The following is a 15,279-nucleotide window of genomic DNA, read 5'->3' as shown; positions in this document are numbered from 1 at the left end:
CCAAACTACCGAGCGTGGGACACCATTCCCCAAATTCCCGAGAGCGGGACGGCTCAGGCGCCGTTGCCGCCGGGAGAGGGGACATGGCTGGGGCTCCCCCTCCCCTCCAGCGAGTGCGGAGGGACGCACCTGCCGAGGGTCCCTGTCCCCCGTGGCCCTCACAGCGCACAGAGATGTCCCGCTGCAAACTGATGTCAGGGGGAAGAGCAGGTCCCGGTGCCCTAAAAACAACAGGGAAAACGGCTCTTACCTGGGGCCTTGCTGACTTTACTCCCTTTTCTTTCCTCTTTTTTTTGGCTGCAGTCCCTCAAACTGCACCAGCTAAATGACACAGGACATCCTCCCACTCCTGCCCGACGAAAGCAGCGAGCGTGTCACAAAAAGTTGGCACCTGGATGTAGCCATATGTGACCCTTTTTGGCTCCGAGCCTTGTTACGTCGCACAGGGAGAGGCCGTGGTGCTTCTGCACGCCTCTGTCAAGGCTGCCGGCCTCTGGGACATGCCTTCATGCAGGGATTTGAAAAATTCCAACCTTGGCCTGAAATCAGCACTTCACCATTTTCCACTTAAAATGGTGCCCTGTGAAGAATACTGCAAGTTCTCTATCTTAATGACTGTGTTTCAGTGGAAACACAAAATTTAACATCTTCAGGCATATTCTACCACATTGTATCTAACTGGCTTTGAATGCTTTTTTAAAAGATCTAGACATTTAAAGCATTGATTTTTATAATGGATTTATTGGTTTGTTTTTCTTTTATAGTACCAAAAGACTCTAGACCATCTATTTTGAAATCACTTTAAGCCATTTTGAAATGTGTGTGATCACTACAGTCAATCTATATATACATATATATATATGAGACTTCATCCAGCCATTTCCCTAGATGCAGGCAGAGCCAAATAAAAAGGGAATCTGCACAGAGGTTTTCCATTTATACTCAGAAACTTTCCATTTATATTCTGAGAACTAGACAAATGCAGACAAAGGTGGGTATCTTACCTGTGTTTTTCAGTGTTTACACTACAAACCATCTCAAGCATTTTATCATGTTTATTTATCATAACAAATAAAGAGAAACAGAGGATTAGAATTTTATTCCATTTTGAAAATAAGGTTGGCTTTCATGAACCTAAAATCCCTTGGTTTTACTTCTTACATTTTTCTGGCATGACCTAGAATACTTAGGATCTATTTTTAACATTATTTAAGCCATGTTGTTAGAGTAATCCTATTTACAATGGGAACTTTAAGCACCAAATAACTCAGGTGATGGCTTAGAATTGTTTGATTGTCTTGCGTTTTTATTAGATCTTTCCAAATGTCCTCTCAAAGTACAAGAGCTGCAGTTTGGAGTCCTGCCAATACTCCCTCTAAAATATTTTTCTTAGAATATAATTTACTGTATCTCCTTTAATGATTAGCCCCTTTGTAATTTATTTCATCATTTGGGCAGATGGCTTATTTCTCAAAAAATCCTCTTATGACTGCTATTTTTACCTTAATGACAAAAATAATTGGTAGGTGTCTTTCCTTTTCCAGATTATGAGGAAGGTTTATTCAGAAGAATGAACCTGCAGTTATTCTCTCACAAAGCTAGTATTTGTACTATAGATTTACATTCAGCAGAATGTAAATCTATAGTACAAATCCTTTTTCCAGCAGAAACTGAAATTCAGTGTGCTGGTCACTTTCAGGGCGTGGTTTGTGTGAGAAGACATGAGCTAAGGAGGATAAACACATATTCCTGCCAAGGTCCTGTCCTGCACTTAGCTTGGTAACAAGCGAAGGCCTTGACATCCTTCTAGCCCACAAGTGTGTCTTCTGAGGGAAAATCCAACCTGTGTATTCCTTCAGGCTGAGGCAGTGGTAGGAGTTCTGAGGTAGTAGGATGTGCTCCTCACCTTTCCTGATGCAGCTGGCATATGCCATGTGCAGGTGGGATTTCATGTGTGGGGTTTGGAGTGGAGCACTTCAGACACCCGCTCTGAATCAGATCCAACACGAACGCCTGGAAGAACCACTGATGCCTATGAGTGAGATGACAACTCCATGACAACGAGTTCTTCAGGGATGTGCGTGTTCCCAGTGTGGCACTGAGAGAAAAACCATTTCTGCAAAGGAGTGAATCAGATACCTTAGTGGGGTTCAGTAGTGGAAAGCTGCTTTGAAGCATCTGGGATCAACTTATTTTCTGCTGTGGGCATGCCTTGATAGAAATGTGGAGCTTCTCTACTTAGATCCACAACTGGGTTTCTTGTTCATTTCTTTATTATAAACTGATATTTCTTTATTGTATTTTCTCCTCTCTTGTAGCAAAATCAATGTCACTTGAAAAAGAGATTTTGTATTTGTAAGCCTCGCTGAGAAATTTTTAATTTGTAGCTCTGTGCAGTTTCTATATTTTTAAATATCTGGAGGATTAGGAAAAAATCCTAGTGTACTTTAATAATATTCATACCAAACCTATCTTTCTTTATACTATGCATATTGTTGGGAGTTTTGGATTCCTAAAGACGCTTCTAATGAATTCAATTGCTATCACAGGAAACAAAACAGTGAGGAAAATACAGTAGATGAGTGTTTCTGAATTCCAGTTGCAAAATGTATGGAGAAGATTATGGTTTACTGTAGTGCCTAGGAGACAGGGAATGAAGTCAGTGGCCCAGATCCTTGCTAGTCCTGTGACCATCCCATGTTCCACTTGGCATCTAAAATTTTAAAGATACACAGGACATAAATAAAGTAAAAATGAAACAAAGGCAGAATTCAGACTTTTATGACTATTTTGCTCTCTGCAGTGGGCAGTGGCAGTACAACCAGGAGAGGAAGGGGATTACATCTGGGGAGCAGTGGGGAGCTGCAGGACCAGCATCCTTCTCTGTAGGCCACCTCACTGGATGGGCCATGTAGAAAACTTCCTGCCAATGGCCCTTCCCTGGGGATTGACCTTTGCTGAGCTGGGTTTTTGTGGGATTTGAGCAGCCACAGTACCAGATGTAGCAGTGTATCAGAGGCTGAGGCTGCCATTTAAGCTGGAGGCAGAATCTTGCCACAGTAAAGGCGTCTGAACTCTCTCTCTGGCTAGAGCACTGGTTTTAGAAAGCTGACATTTTGCACTCGTTAAAAGCATCATCTTAAGAGGCAAAAATAAATGAATATTCATTGGGGGGAAAAAAAATATTCTTAGATAAATAAGATGACAAAGCTAAATAAAAGAGATTTAATCTGAAGGTAGAAGACATTTTTCCAGAAGTGGAGGTTATGTGCAAACAAGGGAGCTTACACAGATCCTAAACTCAAACAAATTTGGCTTAAAAATATAAATGAAGAGTTTGTAGAACAACTTGCTAAAGGCAAGTATAAAAGCTACTCATAAAACTTTAGACCACAAGAATGAGGAAGTTCTGCAGAGCTGAAGGGATTCCCAAAGAGTAAGAGGATCACAAAAAGGCAGAGAGGTAAAAATGGGAGAGGTACTAATGCAACTCTTTCTTTATAGTGTTCTCTACCAAAGAGCTTGGAGTCATTAATATCCATCCACTTTCTTTACAAAAATCAGGTCTCCAGAGTTATCCCATATTGAATGGTTGGAAGGAGAAAAAAAGCTCATATAAGGAAAATGGATAACACAATCAGCTTGCCTGAGTCCAATTCACATACATGTATCTTGAGAGATCAGATATTGAACAACTGTCCCACTAACTTTGAGGTAAACTTGCCATTCAAATACTTTTTTAACTCACCAAATAGAAAAGAACAAAATCTTGAAAAGTACTCCAGAGGGTATTTGTATTTGAGACAACCCACTTAAAAAGAACCTAAAAAATAATATCACTTGACATCTGAATAACTCTGAACTAATACCATCCTGGCCTGTATCAGCCAGGATAATAAAAATATTAATTATTAATAATGTAGAATAATGTGGCCAGGACCAGGGCAGTGACTGTCCCCCTGTACTCAGCACTGGTGGGGCCACACCTCAAATCCTGTGTTCAGTTTTGGGGCCCTCACTACAAGAACATTGAGGTGCTGAACCATGTCCTGAGAAGGGGAATGGAGCTGGTGAAGATCTGCAGCACAAGCCCTGTGAGGAGTAGCTGAGGGAGCTGAGGTTGTTTAGCCTGGAGAAAAGGAGGCTCGGGGTGACCTTCTTGCTCCCTACAACTGCTTGAAAGGAGGTTGTAGCCAGGGGGAAATTGATCTGTTCTCCCAAGTAACAAGCAGTAGGATGAGAGGAAATGGTCTCAAGCTGCACCAGGGAGATTTAGGTTGGATATCAGGAAAACTTTCTTTACCAAAAGAGTTGTTCAGCATTGGAAGAAGCTGCCCAGGGAAGTGGCTGTGCCCCCATCCCTTGGACATATTTAAAAGATGTGTAGGTGTGGTGCTTAGGGATGAGGTTTAGGGTGGACTTGTCAGGACTGGGTTAATGGCTGGAATAGATGATCTTAAGGGTCTTTTCCAACCTAAATGATTCTGTGATCCTATTGTATCATTCCATCATATAATTTTTATGAGGAAGCCTCAACATGCCTTTTGTGGAAGGAAGCTATGCCTCTGCCCATCTCCTGGAGGCTTCATCAAACTCCTTCATATGTAAATGATCCACCTTCTATAGACTTTTAAATTTCATTAATGCTTCTGTCAAGGTCTTTCTGGAAAGAACTGTGAAGACCTTTATAAGGAGTCTCAACTACCCTGAGATGAAAAAGATTAATAACTATTTAAAGGCCCATCACAGCATACTAAAGAAAGTCATCCAGATTCAACGTCTGTCTCACAAAACAAGAAAAGAATACTGAATAAAATCCTTAGGCAGTGTGTTTGAAACAAAATAAGTACTTGCTCTACACCACATGTTATTTAATGATACTTTGCCCACATGTTCAGAGAATAATGTGGAAACAAAAATCATAAATGGGTAAAAAAGTGCAAATTATGGGACAAGTATTTGTCAGGTGCAATTAAACACAAAAATTCAGATTCCCAGTTCTTTAGATATATGAGGCCTCTAATAAGTGACCCAAAGCAACAAGGCTTATAATAGGGTACAGAAACAGAAAAGCAAGTGTATCATCTGTGTCTCAGCTTCTTGCAGCTTTAGTACTTGTGGTCTTTCTTGGGGAAAGCTCACATTCTGGAGACATTCAGAAATCTTCTCAGAGAGAATGTTAATTGGGAAAGGTGTTCAGTAGGAATGCTAGTTTTATTTACTTAATTACCAGTATTTCCATTAAAATACCTGCAGCATGAGCATTGCATGGAGCCCTCCCTAGTTTGCATAGCACAATTACTCTAAATGTACCATGATACCCTCACATGGATCAAAAGCAGGACAGGGCCTCCAAGATGCTGGCCTGCAGCAACTGGCCCCTGAATTAGTACAAAGCAAGAGTAAACTCCACAGAATTTGAAAGCAAATGTGAAGCAAAAATCAAGCTTCTGATTCATGAGATTGATTACATGCATACATCCAAATACATGGAAACTTCCACATGCAGACATCCTGTCTGCTGTGATACAGCATCAAGTGTCACAACTTGCTGCGGCCTCAAACAGAACTGACAGCTCTAAATACACTTTGAGTTAAATCTCTCTGAGGAGAAGGGAGGAGATTGCATTGCCCAGAGGATCTGCAGCTGAAATGTGTGTTTGTATCAGAATGACAAAGCCAGGGTGTGAACAGAGATGCTGCTTTTTCAGCCCGGAGCGGGCTCTGACAGGTTACATGTGAGATGTGCCTTGCAGATATCCAGTTCCTGCCTCCTGCCCCTCCTCATGTCCAGGCTTGAACATGAATTCATAAAAGGCTTAGAGGATTTAAATAGCCTGGTTACAAAATTGTATTGAAATATAGATACTGATGCAAATTGTACAGCCTGTTGGCACTGCATGAATCACACCAGGCCTAGAAAGAGTCTACATTAATTCCAATGTGCTGTATTTCCATTTCCAAACTGTTCCCTTTTCATATTCATATTGTGTGTTGCTTTCATTTAGATTATTTTCTTTCTTTTTTTTTCTAATTTTCTTTTGCATCTGTTAATGCATTTGCCAAGTCTCTGTATACATAGCTAATTTCCAAAGCTTCCCTCATCCTGTTCTATTTGATCTCCAGTTCTTCCTAAGGAATATATACAATGGCAATCAGAAATTGAGATAAAGAAAGAAGCATCTCTTGAACTAGTTGTTACAAACAAATCCCTATTATAAACAGAACCAAAAGAATAAGAAAAGGGTCTTTCCCACTATAAAGTTGCTTTTTTTGCATCCCAGATATACACAGTGGATTGGTGTCCTATCATTTTGGTCATCCTCCCTTCTTTTGTATGAAAAACTTGTGCTACTCTTTGAAGCCTGTTTCTGGTTTCCAAGGGAAAGCGAGCTGCTCCCAAGTCACTGCCATGGGGAACACAGGCACACAGGCAGCCTCACCAAGAGCACATGCACCATGCCATCAACAGCAGACTGCTCCTCAAAGGATGGAGAAGAAGGAAGCCCAGTCTGGCTGGTGACACTGTCACTGAGCAGACTCCTTGCTGAGATGGCTGGTGTGATGCACGGCCGTGTTCAGGAGAGACATTTGAGAGTGGCTGTAAAACACCTGCTATTAGGAATCTGCATTTACAAAGTCAGACATAACTTCGGTGAGTCTGATGCCTATGGGGATTAATGGGCAAGACACTCAGCTCTACGTGCTGCAGCAGCTGCCATGAAATCACAACACTGTTGTTCAGTGTTCGCTTCCAAAAATTACAGAAGCACTTGTAACAAATACAGTTGTTCATAAGTCCCTGGAATAGCCTGCTGGGTGAAAAGTTCATTAAAAGTCACATTCAATTAACAAATGACTGCCACCGCCAGATGTGTATATCCTGAGGTACGGTTTAATATATGTCAGACACAGACAAAATGACAGGCTAAATGATGATTAATGCTTAGCTGACAATATCACGAAGCATCACACTAAGTAAAGGAATGCCTCTGAAATCAACAGCCTAATTTACACAGTGTCAGCTAACTGGGGTGAGAATATGAAATAAGGAAAAATAGATGATACCAAAAAAACAAAGGAGAAATGCAATGTGCTTGCAGTCATCCCCCAGGATATATTTCTGTTTCACCCAGCTGAGGAAGAAACATTTCCTTTTCAGGTCAATAATTAGACAAAGATTTTGTCTGAAGTAATGAACCAAAGCAACAGAGCTGTAAGTGCATTCCCTAAAAGACAAAAAAGGCAAGGTAGGGTCTCAAATGTGACTGACTGGGCTTCTAAAGAGAAGCAACATCACATAGAGGCTCAGAAGACCCAAAGTGGTGGTGTTCATGAGCAGTACCAGAGCTTTGTGGAATATCCTCCAGGCCTGACCCATATTATTGTGATGTTACAACAGAAGTACAGGCAGCTGACACTGTGCTTTCATTATATGAATGTGCTGGCTACAACACTGAGTTAAGGATTTCATCTGCCTACTTCACAGACGGTCAATTTTAGCTCCATGAAAAGGTGCATCATCTCCCACAAATGGCTGTGGGCTTACGCTGTATCCAGGAGCAGCAAATGGAGCATAGGGCAGGCCACAGGCACTAGTGAATATTGCCAGAGGGGTACCATGAAAGCATGATCTCCACTCAAGCTCTGCTACACTGCAACCATCAACATGTGCTTAATTGTGTGGGTCAAGACCTGGGCTGACTTGGCAGAGCTGGAGTGTGTTCAGGGATGGTCTTTTGCTGGGGTGATGTCCAGTTTATGCATTGGCATTTAAAGAGAAGACACTGGCTCCTCTTGTCACACAGACGAGACGTCATACAGTTCCTAGTGCAACTGAAGCAGTGAAGAAAGGTTACCAGGCCATTACTTGTCTACCAATAGTTGGGTTTTGCAGCACGAGGCACAGAAAAGGTACAATGCAGGCACTGGAAAATTGCTGTCTGCTTGCTTTATAACAGTGAGAAAAACAATGAAAATTGCTCTTGTTTGTGAAATAGTTTCCTAACAGTCTCTGGTGTTCATGATTTTGTCTTCTCTACTCAGTGACCCCTGAACCTCTGGTGACAGAAATTACCTAGCAAGTTAGTTCAGTGGGAAGATTCACACAGTTCCTCATCTCTGGGCTATCACATTCTGGACCAAATGCACCAGTTCCTTTTGCATTTATGTTTATATTAATTTTTTCCTCATTCTATTGGAAAGGTACAAGGAAGTTAGAAGACTTGTATGGCTGTCTGCATGGTGTTTCTTTATGACTAAGGTCAGTTCAACCTCCCACAGCAGCTAACACTGTCTGCCACAGTAATATCACAAAGTGTATGAATTCCTGGGCTGAACATTTTCCTTTTTTCTGAGCTATCTGTCCTCTGCAAACCATAGCAGTTAGACAAAAGGATCATATGGGATGGGGATATGAACCAGTCCCAGGTGGAAATGTTGGGAATTGTCCTACCAGGAGCAATCTTGTCAGATGCCCAGAATAAGCTGTATTTACTGGGGAAAAGTGCTAAAAAGGGAGAAACTGAGGCAAAAAAAAAAAAAAAAAAAGAAGAAGAAGAAAAGAAAGAAAAATAGTTGACTATGAAGAATAATCTCCAGTTTTCACACTCTACAAGGACCAGGTGCACAGCATACCTCTTGTTCACTTGTTTATGTCATGGGTATACAGGCTGCAGTGACATCTCTGAGGTCTTCTCATGCTATTTATAATGTACTTGATACATCTGTAACTGTTCTACAATATTATTGTGTCAATAATTTTTAAGTAAAGCAAATAATAACTTCTCTTTCAGCTATAAATTCCCAACTCTGGGAATTGGCTTAGGAGAACTGCTCTTTTCAGATGGCAGTCCCAGCTAAACGCGTGGCACATTAAGGTACCCAGCTTACCTTGGTCGCCTCAAAAAAGCCAGGTTGTTCCTCAGACGTTTGTTAACTATAGAGCACTCTTTAGTAAGCACTGTGTAAAGGAGCTGGAGCTTTTAAAAGGACATAAACAGGACTCTCAGTGGCTGCAACAGCTGGAAGAGCAAACAAGCACTGAGATGCGTCAGTGAGGAACGAAGCACAAATCAGTAGACAGACAAAAGACAAGAGAAACAGCATTGGGGAGAATTATCTGCATGTCATCACAAGGTGATTGGAGAATTACAGGCATCCAAGCACATGACTATCTATTAATTTGGCATTAGTTGTCATTTAAATTTAGTATCTGAGTAATCTGGACAAAAAAAGTTCCAGATATAGAAGATGCTAAAAGCAAGTAATTTGGATTAAAAGAAATCAGACAATAGAGTGGACTTTCCACTTCAAATGTAGACATCATTATGTCAGGAATGAAGTAAGCAGTAACAAGCTTGGATTGTGTCTTCCTGGGAGGTACTGATTTCATGGCTGGCTGAGAGACCCCTCCAGGGAGAGGGCACGTGGATACTGAGAGCAGAAAAAATCAATTCCCAAGAGGGGTGAAAGAACTTTCTGTCTTAAAAGAAAAAAAAAAAAAAAAAAAGACAAGAGAAGATGTTTAATGAAAGAACCTCTCAGAATGAATCAGCTCCTTGGAGTGCATCAAGTTAGCTTTACAAAACAGACTGTTTCTATGTATTCACCACTCAGGAACCTTCAGTGATTTAGTGAATTAATTGTTTCAGGAAGTTTCTGAGAAGTGCCTCACCAATATTACTGGAAGATTAATCTTTATAATTCAATTGTCAAACAGCGTGACTGATCTACTCTAGTCTAATTCTTGCTCCCTCATTACATAGTCTCTGTTTCAAAAAGATGTTTTCCCCTTAAAAAAATCATCACCTAGTCCCAAAATTAATCTCAAATTTAATCAGTCTTGAAGATCAAAGTTCTTAACTTTGTGTTTATTAGTCTCAGGAAGTGAACATATCTAGGGCATAGACAATGAATTTGAAGAAGCAGGCTGACCCCATTAAATAACCTTGTATAAGATTATCCAGGCTTTTGTAGGACGGGAGTATTAATAAATCAGAAAATCTTTAAGATCTTTAAGAGAATGATGGATTTGGAGGTCCAAAATATCGTACCAGGTAATGAGACTGTAGGGGAAGAGATTAAGGATGGAAATACCTGAGATTTGATCATTTCTGAGGTAGGCAGTTTGAGCAAGAATCCATCAGAAAAACCATCAGTGAAGGGTTGGGGAGAGAGATGAAGTTTTAGAAAGCAGAAGTGAAATATTTCTTCCCTGATGGCAACTAAAATGTGAAATGTCCAACCAAAACTACCAAAACTGTTGAAAGAAGAAATCACATTCAAACAAAAGTTGGATGTGATCAGATGGTGCCAACTAGAAATTGTGTCCTTATCCAGAGCCACTGAACGGGGATATCTCCAATTTATTCAGATTTTATTAGGCTGCCAGAGCAGCGCCTCTGTTCGCAGACTCTCCACGATTGTGAGAACAGCTGTAATGATTCACACAAAAGTTCGATGACTGCAGAAATGGTGCACGTAAGCTTTCTGTAATTCAAACTTACAATGAAGTTCCTTCCTGCCACAATAATTCAGCAACAATAAAGGCCTTGGTTATTGTGGAATGCAAAATTTTCAAATCATCACTATGTAGGGGATGCATGGCCTGAGGGGTTTTTCCACTCTCATAATCCCTCAAAGTCATGTTTCCTCTAATTGTCCAGTAGAAAATATTATTTCCTCTTCAGATTTGTAGACATACCATGGGACAGTTTACAATGTGCAGAGATGGCTGGTCTTCTTCATTAAGAAATCAAATTGAGGGGCTGTCACTAATAAGTTTGTTTGCTATACTGTGTAGAATTTATGCAATGTTCACTCACTTGAATGTGCTTCTAAATTTAATAGATCTGCTACTATAATTAAGTCTTCACATAGAGGACAGACAAAGTAGCTCTTGCTACATGGAAAGTGCTAAATATTGACTTATATAATTTTCCTGGTTTGGTTTCATGCAAGAGAACAGAAATTTTTCTCTGCTACACCACAGATATGAAATATGCAGACAAAAAGATGTTTCCCAATCAGTAAACCTGACACTTCTTTTTCAGTTTGTGTGTGTGGGGAGGTGCTTTGGTTTTGTTTTTTTTTTTTTTTTTTTTTTTTTTTGATTAGTTAATTTAGAACAATACAACTTGGTCATGAGAGAATAATGTCTGGAATCAGAATGTGAAGAGAACAAAAGGAAAAAAAATGTTTTTCATTGAAACCCTGAAACATAGAAAAAAAAAAAACATTTTCCAAACTTTAGTTTTAATTAGCACCTTTTAAAGTACAGCCCCACATCCAAAGCAAAAGTATGAGATCTTATTCCAAAAAACCTAAGTGTTCATGGCAAGATATAACTTCAATAGGGGTTTTCTCCATTATAAGGAGCTTCTAAGGATGTTTAAATGTGAATGTACCTCTTAATTATTTTTCTCTTAAGCATTAACTGGATAACCAGGTAATGCGACAGATAGCAGGAGCAAAAAGTAAAATATATGGTATATAAAACATAAACAGTTTGAAGGTGAAACTACCTTAGACTGGGTTGTTCCAATGCACATTTTTGTTGTAGACAGTTCTCCTTTATATTAATTATATTCTTATTTCATCTAGGTTTTCTTTCCCTCCTAGATCACACAGTGCAAATTGAGGAGGTGTTGCTGCCTCAAGACTCCTTTCCACAAAATGCCCATGAGATGGCCACGGATGTGCCAGTGTAGGAGTACAATGGATCTGTAGTTTTCTCCCTTCTTTTCATTCCCTGGAGCATGAAAATTTCTGGGACTGATCTTTTTCCTTTCCTGCAGTCAGTTTTAAAAACCCCACTTTTTCTGCTAATGGCATATTGAGTCTTGACATGAGAATGACAGAGTGATCCACAAAATGGTGCCAGCCTCCCAAGCTTGACTATCTGTTGCCCTTGCTTTAGGAAATGTGCATAAACCCATGTTTAAACATGAGTTCCAGCATTTATACTGCTTGCATATGAAAATACCTGCTATTAAATGGAATGCTAGGAATGTTACCTGGGGTTCAGGACAGCATCTGTCATTAGCAAAGTTGACAAGGATAAAAACATAACACTGTAAATTCAATTTATAGGCATGGTATAATGAAAAATATTCAGTATGGGTTTAACGTATTCCTTTTGCACAAATGTCTGTGTTTTATATGCAAAGATAGGCTGCACATTTATAGGCCCAAACTACATCCCACGTTGGGACACCAGACTGTGCCTGCTTGGATGTGCAAGCCCAGATTCATCCCATCCCTATCCCTGGAAGTGTTCAAGGCTAGGCCAGATGGAGCTCTGAGCAATCTGGTCCAGTGAAAGGTATCCCTGTCCATGGCAGGGAGGTTGGAACTAGAGGATCTATCTTTAAGGTCTCTTCCAACTCAAACCATTCCATGATTCACTCCAACTGATCGTACTTGCGTAGGCAGCTCTCCGCTTTCATTCTCCATCCTCTGTCTTAGGACATACGGGCAGGAAGGAGACTGTCTGCCTCCTGAAACATGTCTCCAGTCCTGAAGCTTGGGGTCCTGTCACCAAGAATTCAAAGCCCTCTCCTCCAACTCTCCATCTTTAAATCAATGAGAAAAACATCAGTGGGTTAACCACCATCTTCTCACTGACCACATAGGGTGGGAGAGCTTGGGGAACCAGATTTTTATCTAAGGCACATCATTTAAGAAAGCATTGGGAAAGCTTTGGAGTTACCTTCTATTTGGTATATTGCAAGAGATAGATGAGGGGATCTCTGGGCCTGTAATTTACCCAAGGTTATGGACACTGGATAGTGACCTTTAATCCAGCATCATCTGGACCAGTACACTTGAACCTTTCTCTTTCACCATCCTCACTGCCCTAAAACTGTACCTGACCTCCTTTAGACCTGTTAGATCATCTGCATCCTTTGACATGCTGCTGTCACAGATTTTATCACTCCAGAAAGAAGACAAATTACATTTTATTATTTTTCTTGGGGCATTGAAATTGAAATCTGCCTCTGTTTAGTAGCTTGGAGCTGGCTCTTCTTACCTCGATTTCAAGTGGGTAGACAAGAACATTTTTATCCTCAAGCTCTGGTTCACTGCTCAGAGCTGGCAGAAAATCTCATTGCCTTTTTTACTAGACCTTGCATGCTCACCTGAAATAGGTCTGATGCAAGAAGATAGGCAATTTCTTTCTTGGCTTAAGCCCTAGAGTCAAAATAGGAGCTAATCTTGTTCAGCATTTGGAAGGTTCATGTCAGGGTAGGTGTGAAAACAGTATGGCTGCATGTGGTAAGACAAAAGAGAGTGCTAGGAGGAACTGGCAGAAAGTCTCTATTAAATAAAAAAAAGACAATTACTGAGAGTCCTATGTTTCTTATAATGAACTTTCACATGCAGTGTACCAAACCAGATGTGTGCAACAAAACCTTGCTGTGCTTGGGTAATCTCACAGGCACAGAGAGGAAACCGGTGCTGAGCATATTCCAAAGCAGTCACAGAAATACCAGTATTCTGAATGCTTCCTCTAGCCCATGGCTTTTCCATCATTGCTATAAAGTGACTGTTTCAATACCATTATTCCAGTGCAGAACATAACGAATGATGAAATTCAGATTTAGCAGTGAAAAAACACTGTTCCAGAAACCAACCTGTCAAGGCCGAGAAGAAAAATGGCAGAAGTATGTTTTGTTGACCAGTGCGGGGCTTTTTTCTTTCATGGTATTAAATTAGTTTAATTTTGGTTTCTGCAAAATAAGTAAGTTGTCCATCATCACAAATGAGCAACTGTTGAAAGAGAATTTTGGCTTTTAACATTCTCTCAAAGTTTTGTTTTGGAAATAGGGAACCCAAATTAGGCATGATTGGCCAGAGTGGTCTACTAGCAGGAGGTGCAGAGAACCAGACAGTTCAGCTGAAGTTAACAGGACTGCAGAGGTATTGCTAACATATTAATTTAGGCATTCAATCACTGAAAACATTGATTCTTCTTCTCCCTGTTTAAAAACTGATTCCAACGAAGTCAAAGTATTCTGAAAACAAGCACTGATTTACTTCCTTGAAAGCCTTGATCAGTATCTCCATGGTGTGTTTTACTATCAGGCTATATTTGCACACAGGCAATTTGTTCCACTCCAAAAAATAGCAGCAAACTGCTGCAGCTTGCCAAGAGATCATACCGACAGCTTGACAGATTGAGAGAGCAATTTGCCCATTTAGTACACAGACATAAATCTTTACACCTAACAGCTTTGTTTAAGGGCCAGGACTGCTCGCTCCTACACCTGAACCTGCCACCAACACATGTACAGCCGCACCGGGAAAGAAGCGGCAGTGAGGGAGAACGCTTGGACTTACACACATTAATTTGAACAGTGCTGCTCTCTCTTACGTGAGTTTGCACAGATGCAGAGTTCCTGGTGTAGTCCAGATTTTTTATATTCAGTCCTCCAGTGCTTTAGCTGTGAGAGCCACCACACACGTACAAATTCCAGCTTTGCCTTTCCTGCACAAGTGCAGCTCTTGGGTTGAAGGATTATGGTCAACTTGTGCCCCTGCTGGTCTCGCAGGACTCTGCAGAGAAGGGCTCTTGTTCCAACTTAGCAAACTGCAGGTACCATGTTCCTTTCTTGAAAATCTTCTAAAAACAGGAGCAATGATAGATTTCAGCATTGCCCCCCACAAGGACACTCAGAGGGCTGGAGCACCTCTCCTGTCAAGACAGGCTGAAAGAGCTGGGGTTGCTCAGCCTGGAGAAGAGAAATCTCCAGGGGTCTTTCAGTACTTAAAGGGAGTTTATATGGGCAGATAGTGACAGGACAAAGGGCATTAGTTTTAAACTGAAAGACAGCAGTTTTAGATTAGATGTTAGGAAGAAATTCTTTACTCAGAAGGTGGCGAAGCACCTAAACAGGTTGCCCAGAGAAGCTGTGGATGCCCCATCCCTGGAAGTGTTCAAGGCCAGGTTGGATGGGGCTTTGAGCAACCTGGTCTAGTGGAAGGTGTCCCTGCCCACGGCAGAGGGCTTGGAACTAGGTGATGTTCAAGGTCCCTTCCAACCCCAACCCTTTTATGATTCTATGTGAAAATTATTGCTCTATTTTTACCTAAAATTATTAAGTTACAAAATGAAGAGTCCTTTTATCATTAAAAAAGAGAAAACTACAGATAGTTGCTACTACTCAGTGCATAGTGAGACACTTAGCTAAGAATATCAGGAAGGTTGCCCTAGGTCAGGGTAAGCGCTCTCTTGCCCAGCATTATGTCCCTGAATAAGACCAATAGCAAATGCTT

The 15,279-nt window shown here is 40.8% G+C and overlaps 1 protein-coding gene across 1 annotated transcript in view; it reads right to left on the bottom strand.

The window, feature by feature from the left end:
- The window catches only part of PKIB (protein kinase (cAMP-dependent, catalytic) inhibitor beta), a 53,774-nt gene extending 53,378 nt beyond the window's left edge, over positions 1-396 (bottom strand). Inside the window, exon 1 of the mRNA XM_017739719.1 lies at positions 251-396. The gene's annotated coding sequence lies outside the window, so the exon portion shown is untranslated. The remainder of the gene's footprint in view (positions 1-250) is intronic.
- Positions 397-15,279: the final 14,883 nt, after the last annotated feature.

The sequence above is a fragment of the Corvus brachyrhynchos genome, unplaced genomic scaffold (genome assembly GCF_000691975.1).
Source record: "Corvus brachyrhynchos isolate BGI_N302 unplaced genomic scaffold, ASM69197v1 scaffold14, whole genome shotgun sequence".
Classification (NCBI taxonomy): Eukaryota; Metazoa; Chordata; class Aves; order Passeriformes; family Corvidae; genus Corvus; species Corvus brachyrhynchos.
Note: the sequence above shows the minus strand (reverse complement) of the source record. Positions and strands in the feature narration are given on the sequence as shown.